Genomic DNA, 17,964 nt, shown 5'->3' on the forward strand with positions numbered 1-17,964 from the left:
CTACTGTATCAAAACGTACGTCAAACCGATGGAAACGCAAGGGCTGTGGCTCGTTGGGTTATGTTCCCAAGATCATCGATTCAAACCCTATTAAGGTTGTCAGTTTAAACCCCAGTCTTACTAAGGGAGAAAGGTTGAATAACTTTCAATGTGAGCCAGGGGGCTTGAATCTTATTAAAACATTAGTAGTAGAGGAGAGATCGCAAGGCTTGTTCACACACTGCAATGGAACAGCATGAAGTGCTATGAGTATGACTCAGCGTGTTAAGACATTCTCTAGATCAGTGGTTCTCCACCTTTTCAGGCCGCGACCCCCCCCCCCCCAAATAATCATAATTGAAATGGGGACCCCCCCACCCTGACAAGCACTTGGAATTGTAGGAGTTGAGGCATTACATTTAGTTTGACTCGATTCCACAGGTAAATATTCAAAGATTTGCCTCTCTCTCATATTTGACAATTTGGCCATTGTTTGACCATTTTGTATAGTATAGTCTGTTGATTACTTTTGATGCAGTAATGGTCTTTTTTCTTTTCTTTTCTTTATTTAAATGTCTTAAATTGTCACTCCCCGCCCCCCCCCCCCCCCCCTCTCTGGGAGTCCCGACCCACATGTTGAGAACCACTGGTCTACAGTACTGTCCTGTACCATCCCATTGCAATAGTAATGATATGTTGTTGTATGTGTCGTGTCAATGTGACAAATTGTATGTTGTATGTTCCTGCACCTAATGCTTCAAACGCAAGACAAATTATGGTATGCAGTAGGCACTGTATATATTTCTAAATAAAGCAACCCTCTGACTCAAGGGTGCAGAAAGTTGACAAGGCTGACCCAGCAACTGTCCAACTCTCCATAGAGGAGAACATGAATCAAGTATGAGTGCAGAAATGCAGTGAATCACAGCAAAAACTATTCTGATTAATGGCAACAAACTTCTTCTGGAATGAGTTACCGTATAGGCATAAATGCTTTTTTCATTGCAGTGTCTGTTGTCACTCGCGCGCACGTGTGTGCGTGTGTGTGCGTGTGTGCGTGTGTGTGTGTGTGTGTGTGTGTGTGTGTGTGTGTGTGTGTGTGTGTGTGTGTGTGTGTGTGTGTGTGTGTGCGCGTGTGCGTGTGCTCAAGAGAGAGCGCGTGTGCCTTGTTTCTGCTTTTTGTCTGTACTTTGTGTGTACTTTGCAGTTAGACTTCTCTGTGGGACAAATATTATTAAAAAACAATTAGAGAAATAAGAAAATGAACTGATGCTACAGGTGTTCCCATCACACAGTAGAATCCTGTGTACAGTTGGAGCATGAGCAAGGTTTCCTGAAAATACACCCTCCAGGATAATGTAGTAAAACATTAGTAAATAAAGATTCCAGATTGAACATAATCCCGTTCTATTCTAACTCTGTTTGCATTCTCAGCTAGCTAAAATGTAAAATGCATACAGTAGGAACCTGCAGGCCTCTTCCATAGATTATTCTTTACAAATGGCTGTCAGGAGTTAGATTTAAGACTTGCGTATCGACTTCTTGGCGAAGTGAAATGATTGATTTGAATGTAGAGTAATAAGACTAACTTTGGTCCGATCATGGTCCATAAATAAATACCCCACAGACTGAAGTCTCTAGCCCACTAAAGGATGTCTTTCTTTTGTTTTTGTTTTGTTTACCATCTACCACACTATTTGATGACGATGTTCAGAATGCTTTGGTGCATATAGTACCATGGTAAATCGATCGTTCCCCTTAGGCCAACACAGATGAATGCCAAGGGTCCAGAGCAATCCCCCTCTAATGTCAGCGTTGCCATTGAGTTTCTTACATTACCCCAACAAAATCTATTCAAAGAACGGCCAATGATTAGCCTTCAACTTCTGCTTCGAGTGGCATCTGTGATCAGAATCCTAATTCCAAGAAACACATGATGTGGTACAGTCTACTTTGTGGTGTACTATACCTCCATGTTCAGAAATGTGGAAGGAAAGGGGGGGAAGGGGGCAATGCATTCATACAGGTATGTCCACTTAAACCCTATAGCCTACTCCAGTGGTGGTAGAAGTACTCACATTTTCTACTTGAGTAAAAGTATCAATACCACCATGTAGAAATGCTCTTTTCCAAGTAAAGGTCCGGTATTCAAAATGTAAAAGAACAAAAGTATTGGCATCAAAATATACTTAGAGTATCAAAAGTAAAAGTACTATTATGCAGAATGTCCCGTTTCACAAGTTTCCAAATGTATAAAATCCTTTGAAAATAACAGATCTACAAGCTCACAACGCGTCGACGCGTTGTGAGCTTGTAGATCTGCTATTTTCAAATAGCCAAAGTATATAGGGCTGAAGTGTTAGTGTATGTTTTGTAATAATAATCTAAATCTACAAAGTAACTAGTCATTTTCCGGATATTTGCCTCTGAGATGCAGAAGTAAAAGTATTGAAAATCGTAAACACTCAAGTAAAGTAAAAATACATCAAAATGGTACTTAAGTACAGTACTTGAGTAAATGTACTTAGTTTCTTTCCACCACTGGCCTACTCTACCGTATGTTTTGATGACCAGGGTCCCCTAGGGCTCTATCCTCGGCCCACTAATTTTCTCCCTCTACACAAAATGTCTTTGACAAAAATAGCCAATCTACAAGCTTACAATGCGTTGTGTCTGTGGTAATGCGTTGTGAGCTTGTAGATCTGATATTTCCACCAAATGTTTACTCCAGAATAGGGACGCTTGGTTAATGCAATATATATTAATTCAAATTTGATGGGAATAAATATGAATAGAGCGGCTTTCTAGCTCACTTTGTGCACAACAATCCCACAATCAGGCTTCAAGTAAAAATGTACCATGATGCATAGGAATATTAATTCTTTATTAATATTGTTTATTTTGATGATGTCTTATTTAAATGGGTTGTTGAGGTGAGTTTGACCGGGCAGTGGATGACCCTTACTTACATCCCAGAGAATACTTCTGAAATGAATGAAACTTGTGATGCAAGCATTTTCTTATAAGCAACATTAGCACTTTAAAGCCCCATCCCAACCTAACGGGATAACAACTTGCATTATTTAAAAGCCCTATGTCTTATTTCCTGAGATTGATCCCCTTCAGACATGCAATGTGTGCACAATAGGCTCTATGCACAGCAGCCATATTGGGAATGAATTGGGCCCCTTCCTTACTTCCTTCACAGGTGTTACCAATGATACTAATTAAGGCTCTGTTCCATTTAGTGTGGCACAGTGGTTGTCTTATTTTCAAGGACCCCCATAACTCTGAGAGTGTACAAATGGAACCAAATGGACCCGTAAGGGTCCATTTGGTTGCATTTGTACACTCTCAGAGTTACACACCATTTGGGAGTCAAAATGGAGTGTTTCTGGTGAGCCAACATGCACGATATCAGCACCCTGACCAGAATGGAACAGAGCCTTCATTAGTATCATTGGTAACACCTGTGAAGGAAGTAAGACGAGGCCCAATTTCTTTCCAATATGGCTGCTGTGCATAGAGCCTATTGCCATCTTCATTGCAGGGACAAAGAAATATATCTTTTTTTTCTTCTCTTCTCTCCAAATGTTTTGGCTTTTGGCATGGAGAAAAGCTGCTGAATGGCTGGCTGCCTGAGTAGCACTGCAGCTGTTGCCCTTGCGGTCTTGTTTCGGTGGCTGGCAGGCAGGTGCGTGTCAATATCCAATCCATAACGTCACTTGATGGGATGAGACAATCCCATATAGCCAAGGAGTTGCATCAGCACTTTTATGCTGTCAGGTCCTACCTCATTGGTTTACTGCATGCAGCATGCTGGGGGCTTGAACACTCACGCACATTGCCCATGTCCCCCCTTCCGCACGCATGCACTCCCACACACACACACACACACACACACACACGCACGCACGCGCGCGCGCGCGCGCACGCACACACACACACACACACACACACACACACACACACACACACACACACACACACACACACACACATACACACTCTCTCTCTCTCTCTCTCTCTCTCTCTCTCTCTCTCTCTCTTTATTCAGGTTGAACTTTACTCCACTGAGGCCCCAGCAAAATCAATTTGCTGTAATTTTTCTGATGCACTGGAGGGGTTGGACCAAAGAGGGTGTGTGTGTGGGGGGGTGGGACCACTGTGTGTTGAACAAAATATGTGAAGATTCACACTCCAGGGAGTCTTAGCGCACTAACTATCTTCAGTGTTAATATACTATATGGTAGTTTTGTGTTAATCTCAGTATGGCAATTTTGATTTAGTTAGCCTACGTAGTGCAGAGTAGAGAAGCAGAAATCCAAAAGGCAGAGAGAAGGTATTACAGGCAAAACACATGCTCCTATAAGCAGGAATTACATTTGGAAAGTTACCATTAAATGGTCAGCTATCAAACCTGTCCTGCTTCCAACAAACCACTGTAGCCTAAGCCTATGGTAATTCAATGATGGAAGCTTTATCTTGATACTGAGATTGAGGTTGTACCATGGGGAAGTACCCATGGGGATCAACAGTTCCTAAGCCATGTTTCCCATAGGTCAGGAGCCTATCTCCTGTTTCCCATAGGTCAGGAGCCTATCTCCTGCTTCCTTAATGTGTGAGGCATGCAGCTTGATGTAGGCTTGGCTGATTGCCAAGCAGAGAGGCATTGGACATTTGTATAGTCCATGGCAGTGGTGGAAAAAGCACAATTATTTTTCACTTCAGTAAAAGTATCAATACTGCAATGTAGAAATACTCCGTTACAAGTAAAAGTCTGGAATGCAAAATGTACTTGAGTAAAGCTACAAAAGTATTGGTAATGGTATAAAAATATACTTAAAGTACAAAAGTAAAAGTACTCATAATGCAGAATGCCCCATTTCACAAGTTTTCAAAAATATAAAATGTATAAAAATATTTTGAAAATAGCTCACAATGCGATGCGACGCATTGTGAGCTTGTAGATCATCTATTTTCAAATGGCTGAAATGTATACAGAGCTGAAGTGGTTAATGTATCTTTTGTAATAATAAAATTATCAAAATCTAGAAAGTAACTAGTACCTAAAGTTGTCAAATAATTTTGCCTCTGAGATGTAGTGGAGTAGAAGTAAAAGTACTGTAATTGGAAATACTCCAGTAAAGTAAAAGTACCTCAAATGTGTACTTAAATACAGTACTTGAGTACATGTACTTAGTTACTTTACACCACTGGTATTTGGTATGGACAGGGACTGGACCCTGTCCTCCCAGTCTCAGGGCAGACACTCTAACCACAAGGCCACTGGGCTGGTACCTTGTACCATGTACAGTAGGCTAAGGAATTTAATTGTACAGGGGAAATTCAGGCGCTAGAGACAGCACAGCAGTAAAGGTTACAGATACAGGGCATAGAAGTACAGTACTGTACAGTAGGACTAGGTACACTAGAGTAAAATCTGAGACTTCAAATATTTTGAAAGGCAGATGTGAAATGTACAGTGTTACAAGGGTGTTTTAATAGCCTGGTAAACCCCCTCCGGAAATCGCATTTGTATTTGATTTATTCCTGAAATCAAATGCAAATGAGATTTCCGGAAGAGGGGGGTTAACAGGCTAGTATTTTAATGCATTGATCTCATTTAATTAAAGGCCTTTTTCCTCTTCAAACTGCCTTGACCTGGATTTTTTTAATGCCCATCTGGTCATGACCTTTCCATTTTCCTGAATATTATTACCTTCCATGATGAAGGTAATCATGAATGTTTGATGGATACCATTAACTAACAATAATAAAAACTAATTGAAATGTTCCTGTATTTTGCTACCTTGCTACTTATTTGGAAATAGTTTGCATACAGTATGATTTGTCAGATTACCTTCACTCTATACTGCTTACCACTATGCTACATTATCTTCTTTTATTAGCCATAGGCAATGAGGATTCATCTGTTGTGAATTCAGCAAGCTAACCACTGCCCTCTAGTGGGAAATATTAATCTTGCGCCCATACTCACACCACAAAGCAATGTCAGGCAATGTTTTATTTTATTTAACTATTGAATGATGATATATATAATCGTTTACGTTCATCAATCATAGCCTATAGTTTGTGCATTATAGCCTAGTTTGTGCATTATTTTTCAGAAAGTAGGTAGACTTTAGATGCTGGAATAGTTCATAGCTTATGTTCATATAGTTTATGTTAATTTGCTGGATAAGAGAGTAGTGTTTTCATCACTTGACAGGCTACATTCCCAAATGGTATTCAATGGATTGATTTAATGACAAAGGGAAGTATGGGTGTAAACCATGTTCCTAGTATTGTGTTATATACCTTACAATATGGTGCAATGCCATGTACTGTAGCTTATTGGCCATGGTTGTCATTTAACAATAAATCACTCTCTATTTGATTACAATCACCTGTTTTTGTACAAAGGTGCACTCAGTAGGCTAGAGTGCAAATCTCTGCCAGGGAGCATGCCCTCCCTCTGTCTATCTTCCTGTGTGTGTGTGTGTGTGTGTGTGTGTGTGTGTGTGTGTGTGTGTGTGTGTGTGTGTGTGTGTGTGTGTGTGTGTGTGTGTGTGTGTGTGTGTGTGTGTGTGTGTGTGTGTGTGTGTGTGTGTGGTACATGCATGTGATGACAATGTTGTGGGGAGGAGCCATGTATATGTAGCCTACCATATTATGTGAAAAGGCACAGGGCAATGTGGTCAAGGGCTATGATAAAGAATGCCCATTTTTTGGCACATTGTATCAGTTATGTCTGTACAGGGGCAGACTGGGAACTCAAATCGACCCAGGAGTTTAAATGTTAGCGGCCCCCATACAGTATGTGTCTAAATTCACATAAATAATAAAGTACTTAGGTCATGCTGCAGCCAAAGTATATCAACTCGCTGATCAGTCAGTGTAAGAAAGTAATACAAACTAAAGGGACCAGCATGACAGGACAAGTCGTCTATGTGTGTTTTGGTGTATGACACAACTTAAGAGATCAGAGAGGAGAGGAGGTGAAGGGAGTGAGCAGTTGTCATGCATTAACAAAAAACTATTTCTCATGCCTTTAGAGCAGGAGTCTTCAACGTTTTTCAGGCCAAGGACCCCCTAATTGAGAGAAAGATGAAGCAGGAACCCCCATATATTGTTTAAAATTGTGTTGCAGATTTTTGTCATAGATTTCATAGATAGCTTCATAGAATTGATTCATCCATCAGTGTTGGATTCACGTTAATGTGTATTTTCAGACATAACTTGACCTCTGTGCTCTGTACTTGGTTTGCTCTTTTTTCCTGTCTACACCAAACTATGATGCGATGTAGATCTGCTATTTTCGGCAAATGGTCCCACCAAAATGGCAGAATAGGGATGCTAGAGTTCAAGTAGTTAATACATTTGTATTATTTCTTGTTATCACACAAATATTTGGTGGCCCCCCTGTAGTAGCTCTGAGGACCCCCTAGGGGTCCCGGACTCCCTGTTGAAGACCCATGCCAGACAATGTTAGACAATATTGTATCGATGGAGAGACCTTGAAAGTTGGCAAAGCACTCCTGTTCTATGAAAGAGCCCTTGTTCAAAAAGGAGTACGCTGCCCGTCTCCAGATAAAAATGTTCTTTTTCACTTTTTAATGATCTAAATGTCCTCTAAAGGCTACATTCAAGGTTGTATACTCTCTCTCAGGAGACCTAAACTCCAAGAGAAACTTGGCCACATTGTGTGTATTGGTTTTATGTCAAATAAGTGTCTCATGGTGTAAGATTGTTTGTATTAATTGAGTTGTATCACTGCGTTCTCAAATAAAGTAATGGCATGGCAAAATGATCAGTAGGTCTTTCCCCTACATAATAACACAATAATGACAACATTTTCTACTGTTACAGTATATGCTGACATCTAACATACTGTATACAGCTGTTTAAAGGCTTTGGAGGATTATTTAAAAACTTCACTTAATCAGTTTATTATCACTCTATTCTGATAACTAACAGAAATGACTGCCAATGCCCAGTAACAATAATCAAAATAAATAATGAATAATGTATAAAATAACGTCCTTAATTAATTTATACTAAAAAAGTGAAAATAGCCACAATGCAACTTGTTGTGGGCACGTGAATGGGGGGAGGGTGGGCTGAGGGGGCTTGAGCACCTGCCCCTTTGCTCTTGATGCCCAAAGTGTCCTTTAAAATAAAATACAGAAGTTTTGTTGTTGTTGGACACTTGTGGTCCTTATCTAGAAGGACATTTGACAGTTAATAATAATTTCACTATTATTTATTATCATATAAATAAATTGAGCTTTTTATCTGATGCAGCGATGTGCCCTCCCACGTCCTTATGCTTTGTGCTGATTCACTGATTGATACTCCCTCCCCCATCCATCCATCCACTGTTGCTTTTATTGCAGATTACACAAATGAGATATGTGTTCATTTAATTTGTGAGCTTTTGTTAGCTTTGTACAGAATTAGGCTAATTGATTTATATTCAAATGTACATTATTGTATAAATGGGGGACCAAATAAACATATTTTTGACAATTAAGGCCTACACTTAGGCTAGGTGTTACCATTGATACTAATTAAAACTCTATTCCCTTCAGGTCAAACAGGGTGCTGCCTGGTGCTGCTAATTGTGCATGTTGTCTCACTGGACAGGCTGCTACTCTTAATGGAACTGAGCCTTAATTAATTAGTATCATTGGAAACAAACAAGGAAGTAAGGAAGCAGTCCAATGTCTCAAACTTGTTAGACTTCACTACCCTTTCCCTGATTTCTGAATCCAAATAACCCATTTACCCGACTACATTTTGCTTTAAAAATATTTACATCAAAAGACCAGTTTTTGTCAATATGTGCAAAATAAAACAGCATAATGGCAAATAAGTATTGCTTTCTATTCAATAGGTTGTGCTAATCAAGTTTGAGTGTTTTTTCTTTATTTATTTTTTGCGTATGCCTTGCACAATCAAATTATGTTCTGTAGGTAATTAAGACTCTATTCCATTTAGAGTAGCACAGTAGGAGGTGATCAATGATTAATAACAATGCAAAAGTGTTACATCTGCAATGATATGCCTGCGTAAGGAATATATTTATATTGTGTGTGTGTGTGTGTGTGTGTGTGTGTGTGTGTGTGTGTGTGTGTGTGTGTGTGTGTGTGTGTGTGTGTGTGTGTGTGTGTGTGTGCGTGTGCGTGTGCGTGTGTTACGATTACTCATTGCTAGTATAGAGTGTTTGTTCAGTAACATTAAACAGAAAATGCATTTTCAGGTCGGGATACCACTTTTATCCAATCAGGATAGAGAACTCAGACAGGATACAGATTAAACAAGTGATTAAGTGATTACACAAAGAAATTAGCAGACAAAATAGGAACTGGAACACCATAAAAATTAAACTGATAAATGGGTACTCTCTCCTGATTGGCTGAAATTTTGCAACCCACCTGAAAATGTATTTTCTGTTTATTAAAGAGCTGGAGAGATGGGGAGACCCCTGTTACTGAGCAAACACTCTATAGCAATGAATACTATCAGAATATAGTGCTTTAACCTTTTAACACAAACAAAGTTGTGTTTTAACCAAAACATATCACTTACCCACCTTCAGCTAGTGAGCATTCATTAAAATGTCTACTCCTAATCTAACCTGGTCTCCCATCATCCACATCCAACCATGCACATTTACTAAACGTTTACTACAAAACAAGCACGTTAACCAGCAGTCTGATGTTACCCTCGAGGACACATTAGAATAGCCAGTAGGGAAAGGACTGTGAAAACATATCCACTCATGCACAAATTCCTGCACGTGCCACAAGCACAACAAACTGACATTAACATAAACATGCACGCAGATATCCCCCTGCACAGATGTGCACGCACAAAGGCAGGTACTGTACGTAAGCTCCCGTGGGACAGCTCATGACAGATGCAGTGACTCTTTGGGCGGGTAGCGCATCCTCGTAGGCTATTGGATGATGGCAGAACACAGTACTGAAACTGGGCAGTGTCTGCAGTGGTGGAAAAAGTACTCAAATGTTTTACTTAAGTAAAAGTATCAATACTGCAATGTAGAAGTACTCTGCTACAAGTCAAAGTCCGGAATTAAAAATGGACTTGAGTAAAAGTACAAAAGTATTGGTATGAAAATACCAATAGTAAAAGTACTAAAATGTTTGAAAATAGCAGATCTACAAGCTCACAACGCGTCGCGATGCGACGCGTTGTGATCTTGTAGATCGGCTATGTTCAAATAGCCTAGGTATAAAATAGGGCTGAAGTGGTTAATGTATGTTTTATAATGTAATAATGTATATCCGCAAAGTAACTAAGTTTTCAAATAATTGTAGTGGAGTAAAAGTACAATATTTGCCTCTGAGATGTAGTGGAGTAGAAGCAAAAGTATAGACAATTGGAAATACTCCAGTAAAGTAAAAGTACCTCAAAATTGTACTTGAGTACATTACTTGAGTAAATGCACTTAGTTACTTCACACCACTGAGTATCTGTGTGCAGGTGTGGAGAGTCGTAAGACAGAAGGCCTTGAAGAAGTGGGCCACTTCAACAGACGAGGGAGGGAGTGGGGATGGAGGGGGCTAGGTAGAATAGTGTGTGTGTAAGGGGGATTCAAAGCAAGGTAAATCATGTGAGATAGTACAAAACAGAGAGGGAGAGAGCAAGAGACAAGCAAGAGTCTTTGTTCGGTCCCGAGATGAAGACATATACAACATGCGTCGACCACTACTGGTTGTTTGGAAGCTCTCCCAGGTTTATATCCTGTCCATTTGGTGACAATTAAGGGACAGACGCGACAGACGACAGAGTTTATCATGGTCCAGAGTGGCTCGCTGACCTGCCCCTGTGGGGTCAGGCAGGGCTGTCATCTGCTGCGAGTGTCCTCTCTCAGAAGAAGACTGGCCTTTCACAGAGGAGACAAGTGAGTCAATTAACCTGACGTTTATTTCCAGCAAAACGTGAGCCGTTAGAGCTATTGTATAGGCTGGCAGTTGATGTTTGTTTTGTTTTGTTTCTATTGGGTTTAGTTGCCTTGAAAATAGATTCTCTGTGTCTCCTTAAACATTATCTATTGTCTACTGCCAATTTGCTTTGGCTACACGGGAGGTATTAAATAGATGTAGACTATAGATATTTTTGCTGATTTACACCATTATGATATGGTTGCATGAAATGCATTTCTACAATGCACTAAATATTTTATGGTTGGCAGTAATGTAGCACAATAATAAGTCCACGTAAACACATGCACGCACAAACACGCACGCATGCACGCGCACACACACACACACACACACACACACACACACACACACACACACACACACACACACACACACACACACACACACACACACACACACACACACACACACACTGTATATAATATTTTCCCATGAACTCTAATAGCCTACATAATATCCCTTTCTTTCCCTTCCAGGTCTGAAGGTGTGGCAGGAAGGCTGAGGTGAGAACACTAATTACTGTATCTAACAAGCACACTGCATGCTGACATTGCAAGATAAGAAGATTAAACACAATCTGGAGAGAGGAGAGGACCTTCCGGCACCTTTAGCTCATTTCGCTGTAAGACATCTCGAGAAGTACTTTAGCGTCCCGGGAGAGGAACATGCCTCTGTTTATGCACTGTTTATTGTGCTGTTAAAATGTTATTTAGTTGTTCTTTCTGGGGAATGTGTTGGGGGGCTCAACGTGTTATGTTGTTTTATGTTGTATCGTTAGCATGCGTGTTATGTGGAGAAACCCTGAGTTCCATGGGTAATGGTATATGACAGGGGTAGTTAGCCTGGGACCAGACGAATCTGCCAGTGCTAAAAAAAAAAATGCCCTCAGCGATTTGGGTCTGGCACCACTCCGTTGTGAATCCATTTCCTGCTCCTGAAGTCTGGGGTGACCAATCAGGGCCCGGTATTCAAATATGGGAGACTGTAATTCGTAGTTGGTTGTAGGTCTAACCAATTGCGTCCAGAGCCATTCTTTTGATCTGGTATATGACAGGTATATGACAGGGGTAGTGGCATATGACAGGGGTGTAGTGGCATATATTATTATTATTATTATTATTATTATTATAAGGGCATGTGAGTTGTGTGTGTGCCTTACTGTCACAAATATAACATGTTTCTATATGAGAGAAGTTGTCAGTCTGCTTGAATATCATCAGTCATTACAGTACTTTCTCTAGAAACATAGTTTTGCCCTCTAATTTACAAAGTAAACCCCCAGGAAGTATTTATAATCTCAGTGCATTTAATTAACATTAGTGTATTTGCATCTACTGTTGATGTGACACAAAAAAAGAAGTGTTTTCACAGCTTCTCCTCTCCCGTAGCAGCAGCAGCAGCAGCATCAGCAGTAGCACACCAAACATCCCTCAGAGAATAGTGGAGCATCTAATTTATGTCAAACATGTTTTGAGTTTACACAAACATAAACAAAACATGTTGCTCAGATAACTTCTATTATGTCTATATCTCTCTTTGTTTTGCATCGCTCCCCATCCAGTCTTGCCTATGACGTCATTCATTCAAAGCGAGGTGCACATGCATATCGTTGCTGTCGGGCAGAAATCTTGCATCTCCATATTTCAACTTTTTATAGTTTTTCGTCGCACAGCAGTGTCCCGCAAAGGTAGCGAAAATAGCAAACATTTCGAAGCTGACAGTGAAAGTGCAAGTGTCTGTGGGTTTTATAAATATTGAACCAATGAAAAGTATTACAAATAGTTTGTGAACTTTTCCTGAAAAGTTTGGACATATTAGGTTTCCACCCAACAGAGACGATATAATGGATGTTTCATATCATGAAATTGAATTTCCACATCATATAATTGTGTGAATTGTAATGCTTTCCGTTGTTTCAGTAGCATGAAATGTACAGTATGTTGTTTGTTACAACAGTTAGGTGAATGAGTTTGACCACATCACACACGTCGCAGCACAAGAATGCTAAAAAAGGATTAGCTATTGCAATTTATCCCTTCCTAACTCTGTGAGTGTACAAATGGAACCGGTCCATTTCATTTGTACCATTTGAACACTTTGAACACTTTTACAGACGCTAACCAAGCCTGACAAAACATACCCTGTCACCTCTCATCGCAGGCCAACCAAGGTCATGTGGTCTGTGTGTAAAAATACCAAATAGGGTAGTAGAGGACTGGAGAGGTCAGTAAGCCTCTGGGCCCTGGACCTGTGGAAGTGAAATATGCGTTTGTGCGTGCGTTCGTGCGTGCATTCGTGCGTGCGTGCGTGCGTGCGTGCGTCGACTGGTATGTTTTCTTTTAAGCCCCACTAGCTGTCAGGATGGAAATGTCATCCACCTGTATGTCCACCACCACCACTTTATAATATATCTCAAAAACTAATGTCTGGATTCTCTACATGTTCTGCAGAGAATGAACCCTACTTTTTTTGAGGCCTTGGCCTTTCCTCCATCGCCATCTTTGGGTCAAAATTGGAGGATAAACCCTACTGATTTTGTGACAGCACAGGGCTATAATTGTGCCAGTGTTGGACGGTTCAAAACACTTGTGTCTGGTTGGGTTAAGGAGCAGCATTGCCATAGGAGCTGATAGCAGGCCTTTAAGTAATGGTCTTTTTTTTTTACTTAAGTAAAAGTAAAACACTGCAGTGTAGAAATACTTTGTTGCAAGTGCAAGACCAGTAATCAAAATTTACTTGAGTAAAAGCACAAAAGTATTGGCATCAAAATATACTTAAAGTACCAAAAGTAAAAGTACTCACTACGCAGAATGTCCCGTGTTACAAATGTATCTTAAAATGTATTAAATTCTTTTGAAAATAGCAGATCTACAAGCTCACAACGCGTCGCATCTAGCCTCGTGTGGCCAGACAATATCACACGACACTGCCGAGGGCTAAAGTGCGATACAATTTTGCAAAGGCAGATTCGTCTGGAACCAGGCTACGTCGCATCATGACACGTTGTGAGCTTGTAGATCGGCTATTTTCAAATAGCCAAAGTTTAAATAGGGCTGAAGTGGTTACGGTATATTTTGAAATAATAATTCAAATCTAAAAAGTAACTACTAAAGTTTTCAAGTAATTGAAGTGGAGTAGAAGTAAAAGTATTGAAAATTGGAAATGCTCCAGTAAAGTAAAAGTACCTCAAAATTGTACTTGAGTAATGTACTTGAGTAATTAGTTACTTTCCACCACTGGCTTTAATTCTTTGGGCCTTATTTTTCACCTGCCGCTAAATGACGCTAGGCACATTATGACAACTGTGCTAGTTTACAACAAACACAGTTGTGTTTTTCACAGCCAGCACTCACATGGTATAAATACCAAATGTACTGTACTTGGCTCTTCTTTGCACTGATGGCCGTTGGTGGACTTAAAACAAAGTGTGGTTTGGTATCAGAATTCAACACAGCACTCAAGTTCAACATGGTAGATAGATAACATTGCAGAGAGACTTTGAGGTTCCAACATGAATTAATGATCTGGGCCAAATTATCCATAATATTGCATAATAATAATAATTACTCTGTTTGTCTTTTGGAGAGAGAAGGGGGGAGAGGGAGATCAAAAGTGTATTGCAGTTTATTTCAATAACTAGCCTATATTATTGCTGATAAATATGTTCAAATACTTCTTGTCGTGTAAGAATGTCATGAATAGCTTCCTGACTGTCTTCAGTCTCTGTACAGAAGGTCATCAGCATGCGTGTGTGTGCATGTGCGTGTGTGCGGATGTGTGCGTGTGCGTGCGTGCGTGCATGTGTGTGTATATAGTACACACGTGCAAGTTTGCATGTAAGAAGAGCTCATACATATGTGAGCCGAGGCCCAGAGGTCCCAGCAGGAAATCATCCAGGCAAGCATCTCTACAGCTACAATTACACTGACCAGTCACCTTGCCAGGCAATGCAGGCATGACTCTCCATTCACTAAAGTCCTTCCGCCTTCAAGGAAGTTGAATGTGCAGAGCTCCCGCTTAAAGTGGTGCAGTGTAGCGTTTCGTCTCTGTCGGGTAGAAACCTCATATGTCCAAAACTGTTACTTTTCAGGATTCAAATAAGAAAATGGAGCTTGTGGATCTGCTACGAACAAAACACAAAAAGGTAGAATATGGAGATGAGAGGTTTCTGCCCGACAGCAACGATACATTCCCTTTTAACCTTCAGAGATCATTGTGGATACTGTGTCCAAAATCCCAGAGGAGACATAAAATAGCGCTATTGACCTGTGCTGGGGATAACACGTAACTATGACGTAATGTTACTTTTGTGAGTAGCACTATAGCAAAGTAAATGTTTCATCATGACATTAGAATTTAGGTAGCTTAACAACCGTGTTTTCACTACAGTGCCAGTATATTACCGGCACAAACATTATAGCATAACTTGCTGGAATGGCAATGGGAGAGACCGTTTTCACATGCCCTCCTTGGCAGAAAAAGTGCTGTTAATGCCTGGTATGGGACCGTTTTCATTATAGTCTCATTTCTAACGACATAGTGAGAGGTGACAGTATAAGCACGTAAGATTCCCATCTGCAGGCGTACAGGCTTGTAACTTCAATCCTTTGAAAGAACAGAGGAGAAGCAAATGGTTTTCTCATTCTTTTTTTTGCTCTCTATCAATTTTGATAGATTGAATATTTTATTAGTCAGAAATGTAAACAGCCCGTGGTACAGTAAGACATTAAGGCTAAAAGGATAACACATAAAAGTCCTAGGGACTTGTTTCCATTGTGATCCTACTGTATGTATTCAATTAATCAGCATAAAACATGTACACAATGCTACATGTCATCAACAAATACAAACACTATACAAAAGAGATGGGAAAATTACATTTACCTCCCGTGAGGTCCCATGATTAAAAAAATGTCAGGACAATTTTGAAACCAGTGGATGGATGATGTCAGGGCATTCCACATTTTGGTGGCAGAGTATAGTAAGAATGAGAACTTTCCCATGTCGGTTAAATTTGGGTGGTACCAGATGCATGGTTGCTCCCTCTAGCGTTGTGGCTGTGGGTGTCTCACTTTGGAGAAGTAGTTTGACAGGTATGAGAGTATTGAGGGCTCTGTCTCTTTGATTATCTTAAATACCAATCGATTCCCATTGATATTTGCTTAACCCTGTCTTCTACCTTGAGCTAACCCAAACTAGCAATGTGTGTTGGAATTAGATAGGTAATGAGCTTAGGGCCATTCATTCATTATCACAGGGACAGGTGGAGTTGACAGTTTTGCTTCTACACTAAAATCTCATGTCCAAGATAGACGACATATCTTGAAATGTCAACTTAATCGATCGTATTAAATCATATTAAAGACAGATGTGCTCTGCTGCACTTCTGTGTGCCTCTCTCTTTTTCTCTCTATCGCCCAAACTTTGTTAGTTCCATAGATCCAAGCTGGAATAACATAACATAAAATAAAACATAAAAACTCAGAAAATGCACATGGCCCACCCATCTGAGCAGATCGGACGGGCGGATGGGTGGGCCACAAACACTTTCAATATTTTGGATGTGGGCCCTGGTCCAGAAAAGGTTGAGAACCTCTCTGCTACAGCTATAAATCACAACTGGTTCCTCCATATAGTGGCCACTTTGGCCCCACGCGTGTACAACAGAGGTCTTCAACGTTTTTCAGCCCAACGACCCCTTAGCTGAGAAAGAGATGAAGCAGGGACCCCCACTACATATTGTATAAAATTCTGTTGCAGTGTCAGGGACCGAGTTGGTCGGAAGGAGAGACACAGGGAAAACTTTGTTGGTTTTAAAATATTGTTCTCTTTTTTTCCTTGGTTGCAAATAAATGATTTCATTGATAACAAAAACAAATGTGCTCAACACAAAGAAATTAAACTAAATAACTAAACAGAAAGCTGGACTAAACAACACAACTGAACTGAAAACTGAACTAACTAGAATGACACAGGAGGTGGACATATATAGGGACGGGTCAGACCACTGTTAACAAAAAAGGGGGAAAAGACAAAGACTACTATTAAACACACACACTCAAAACCCCTGCCCCACCCCATGGTACAGAGGGACTGTGGTGCAGTCCAATTGTCCAGATTAGCTGCAGATCTGGAGCAGCTGATCCCCATTCCTTTAGCCAGCCCATAATGTCCAGATTAAACTTTTTCATAGATTTCATAGATGGCTGGATTCATGTTGTGTGTAAAAAAAGAAGTATTTTCAGATAGTTAACCTTTAAACCCTTGATCTGCTCTTTTTCCCTCTACGCCGACTCTCCGAAAATAGCCGATCTACAAGCTCACAACGCCTCGCAGCGCGAGGCGGTGTGAGCTTGTGGATCTGCTATTTTCAACTAATGTCCCCCACCAAACAAAGATTTGGCTATAGTAACTCTGTAGTAACTCTGAGGACCCCCTAGGGGTCCTGGACCCCCCGCTTAAGGCCCCATGTGTGTACACAGAAGCCCCACAGCATCTAGGAGGTTTCCATGGCAACAGACTCAGGGCTGCATCACGCAAGGCCCCCCATTGCAATGCATTGTGGGCGATGTGACTCAGCACAAAATGTGTGTCCATTGGGGGACAAAGGGGAGGAATCCAAACGCGCGAGAGAGAGAGAGAGCACTAGAATGAATCAATATGCTGGGGCAGTGTAATACCACTGCACACAGCGTGTGGGCGGGAGGACTGACAGGAATTGTTTTTTTTTGCTCAAGGTGCAACTACAGTACATATATCATAAAGTAAGACGAAAATAACCTCAACAAACAAACGAAGGGAACCCCCGCACTTGACGAAATGTTTACATGTACAGTATAAAGTATAAGAGCAGTGATTCCACACTAGCATTTATGTTAAAGAAACATATCGTTGCAGTCGGGCAGAAACCTCTTATCTCTTATGTCTTATTTAGACTTTTTTTTTCATAAATGAATGCCTAACATGATCATACTATACAGCGTCACATAAAAGCATCAAAAGTAGCAGA

Source organism: Gymnoscopelus microlampas, assembly GCF_963454915.1.
Source record: "Gymnoscopelus microlampas genome assembly, chromosome: 12".
In the NCBI taxonomy this organism is placed as follows: domain Eukaryota; kingdom Metazoa; phylum Chordata; class Actinopteri; order Myctophiformes; family Myctophidae; genus Gymnoscopelus; species Gymnoscopelus microlampas.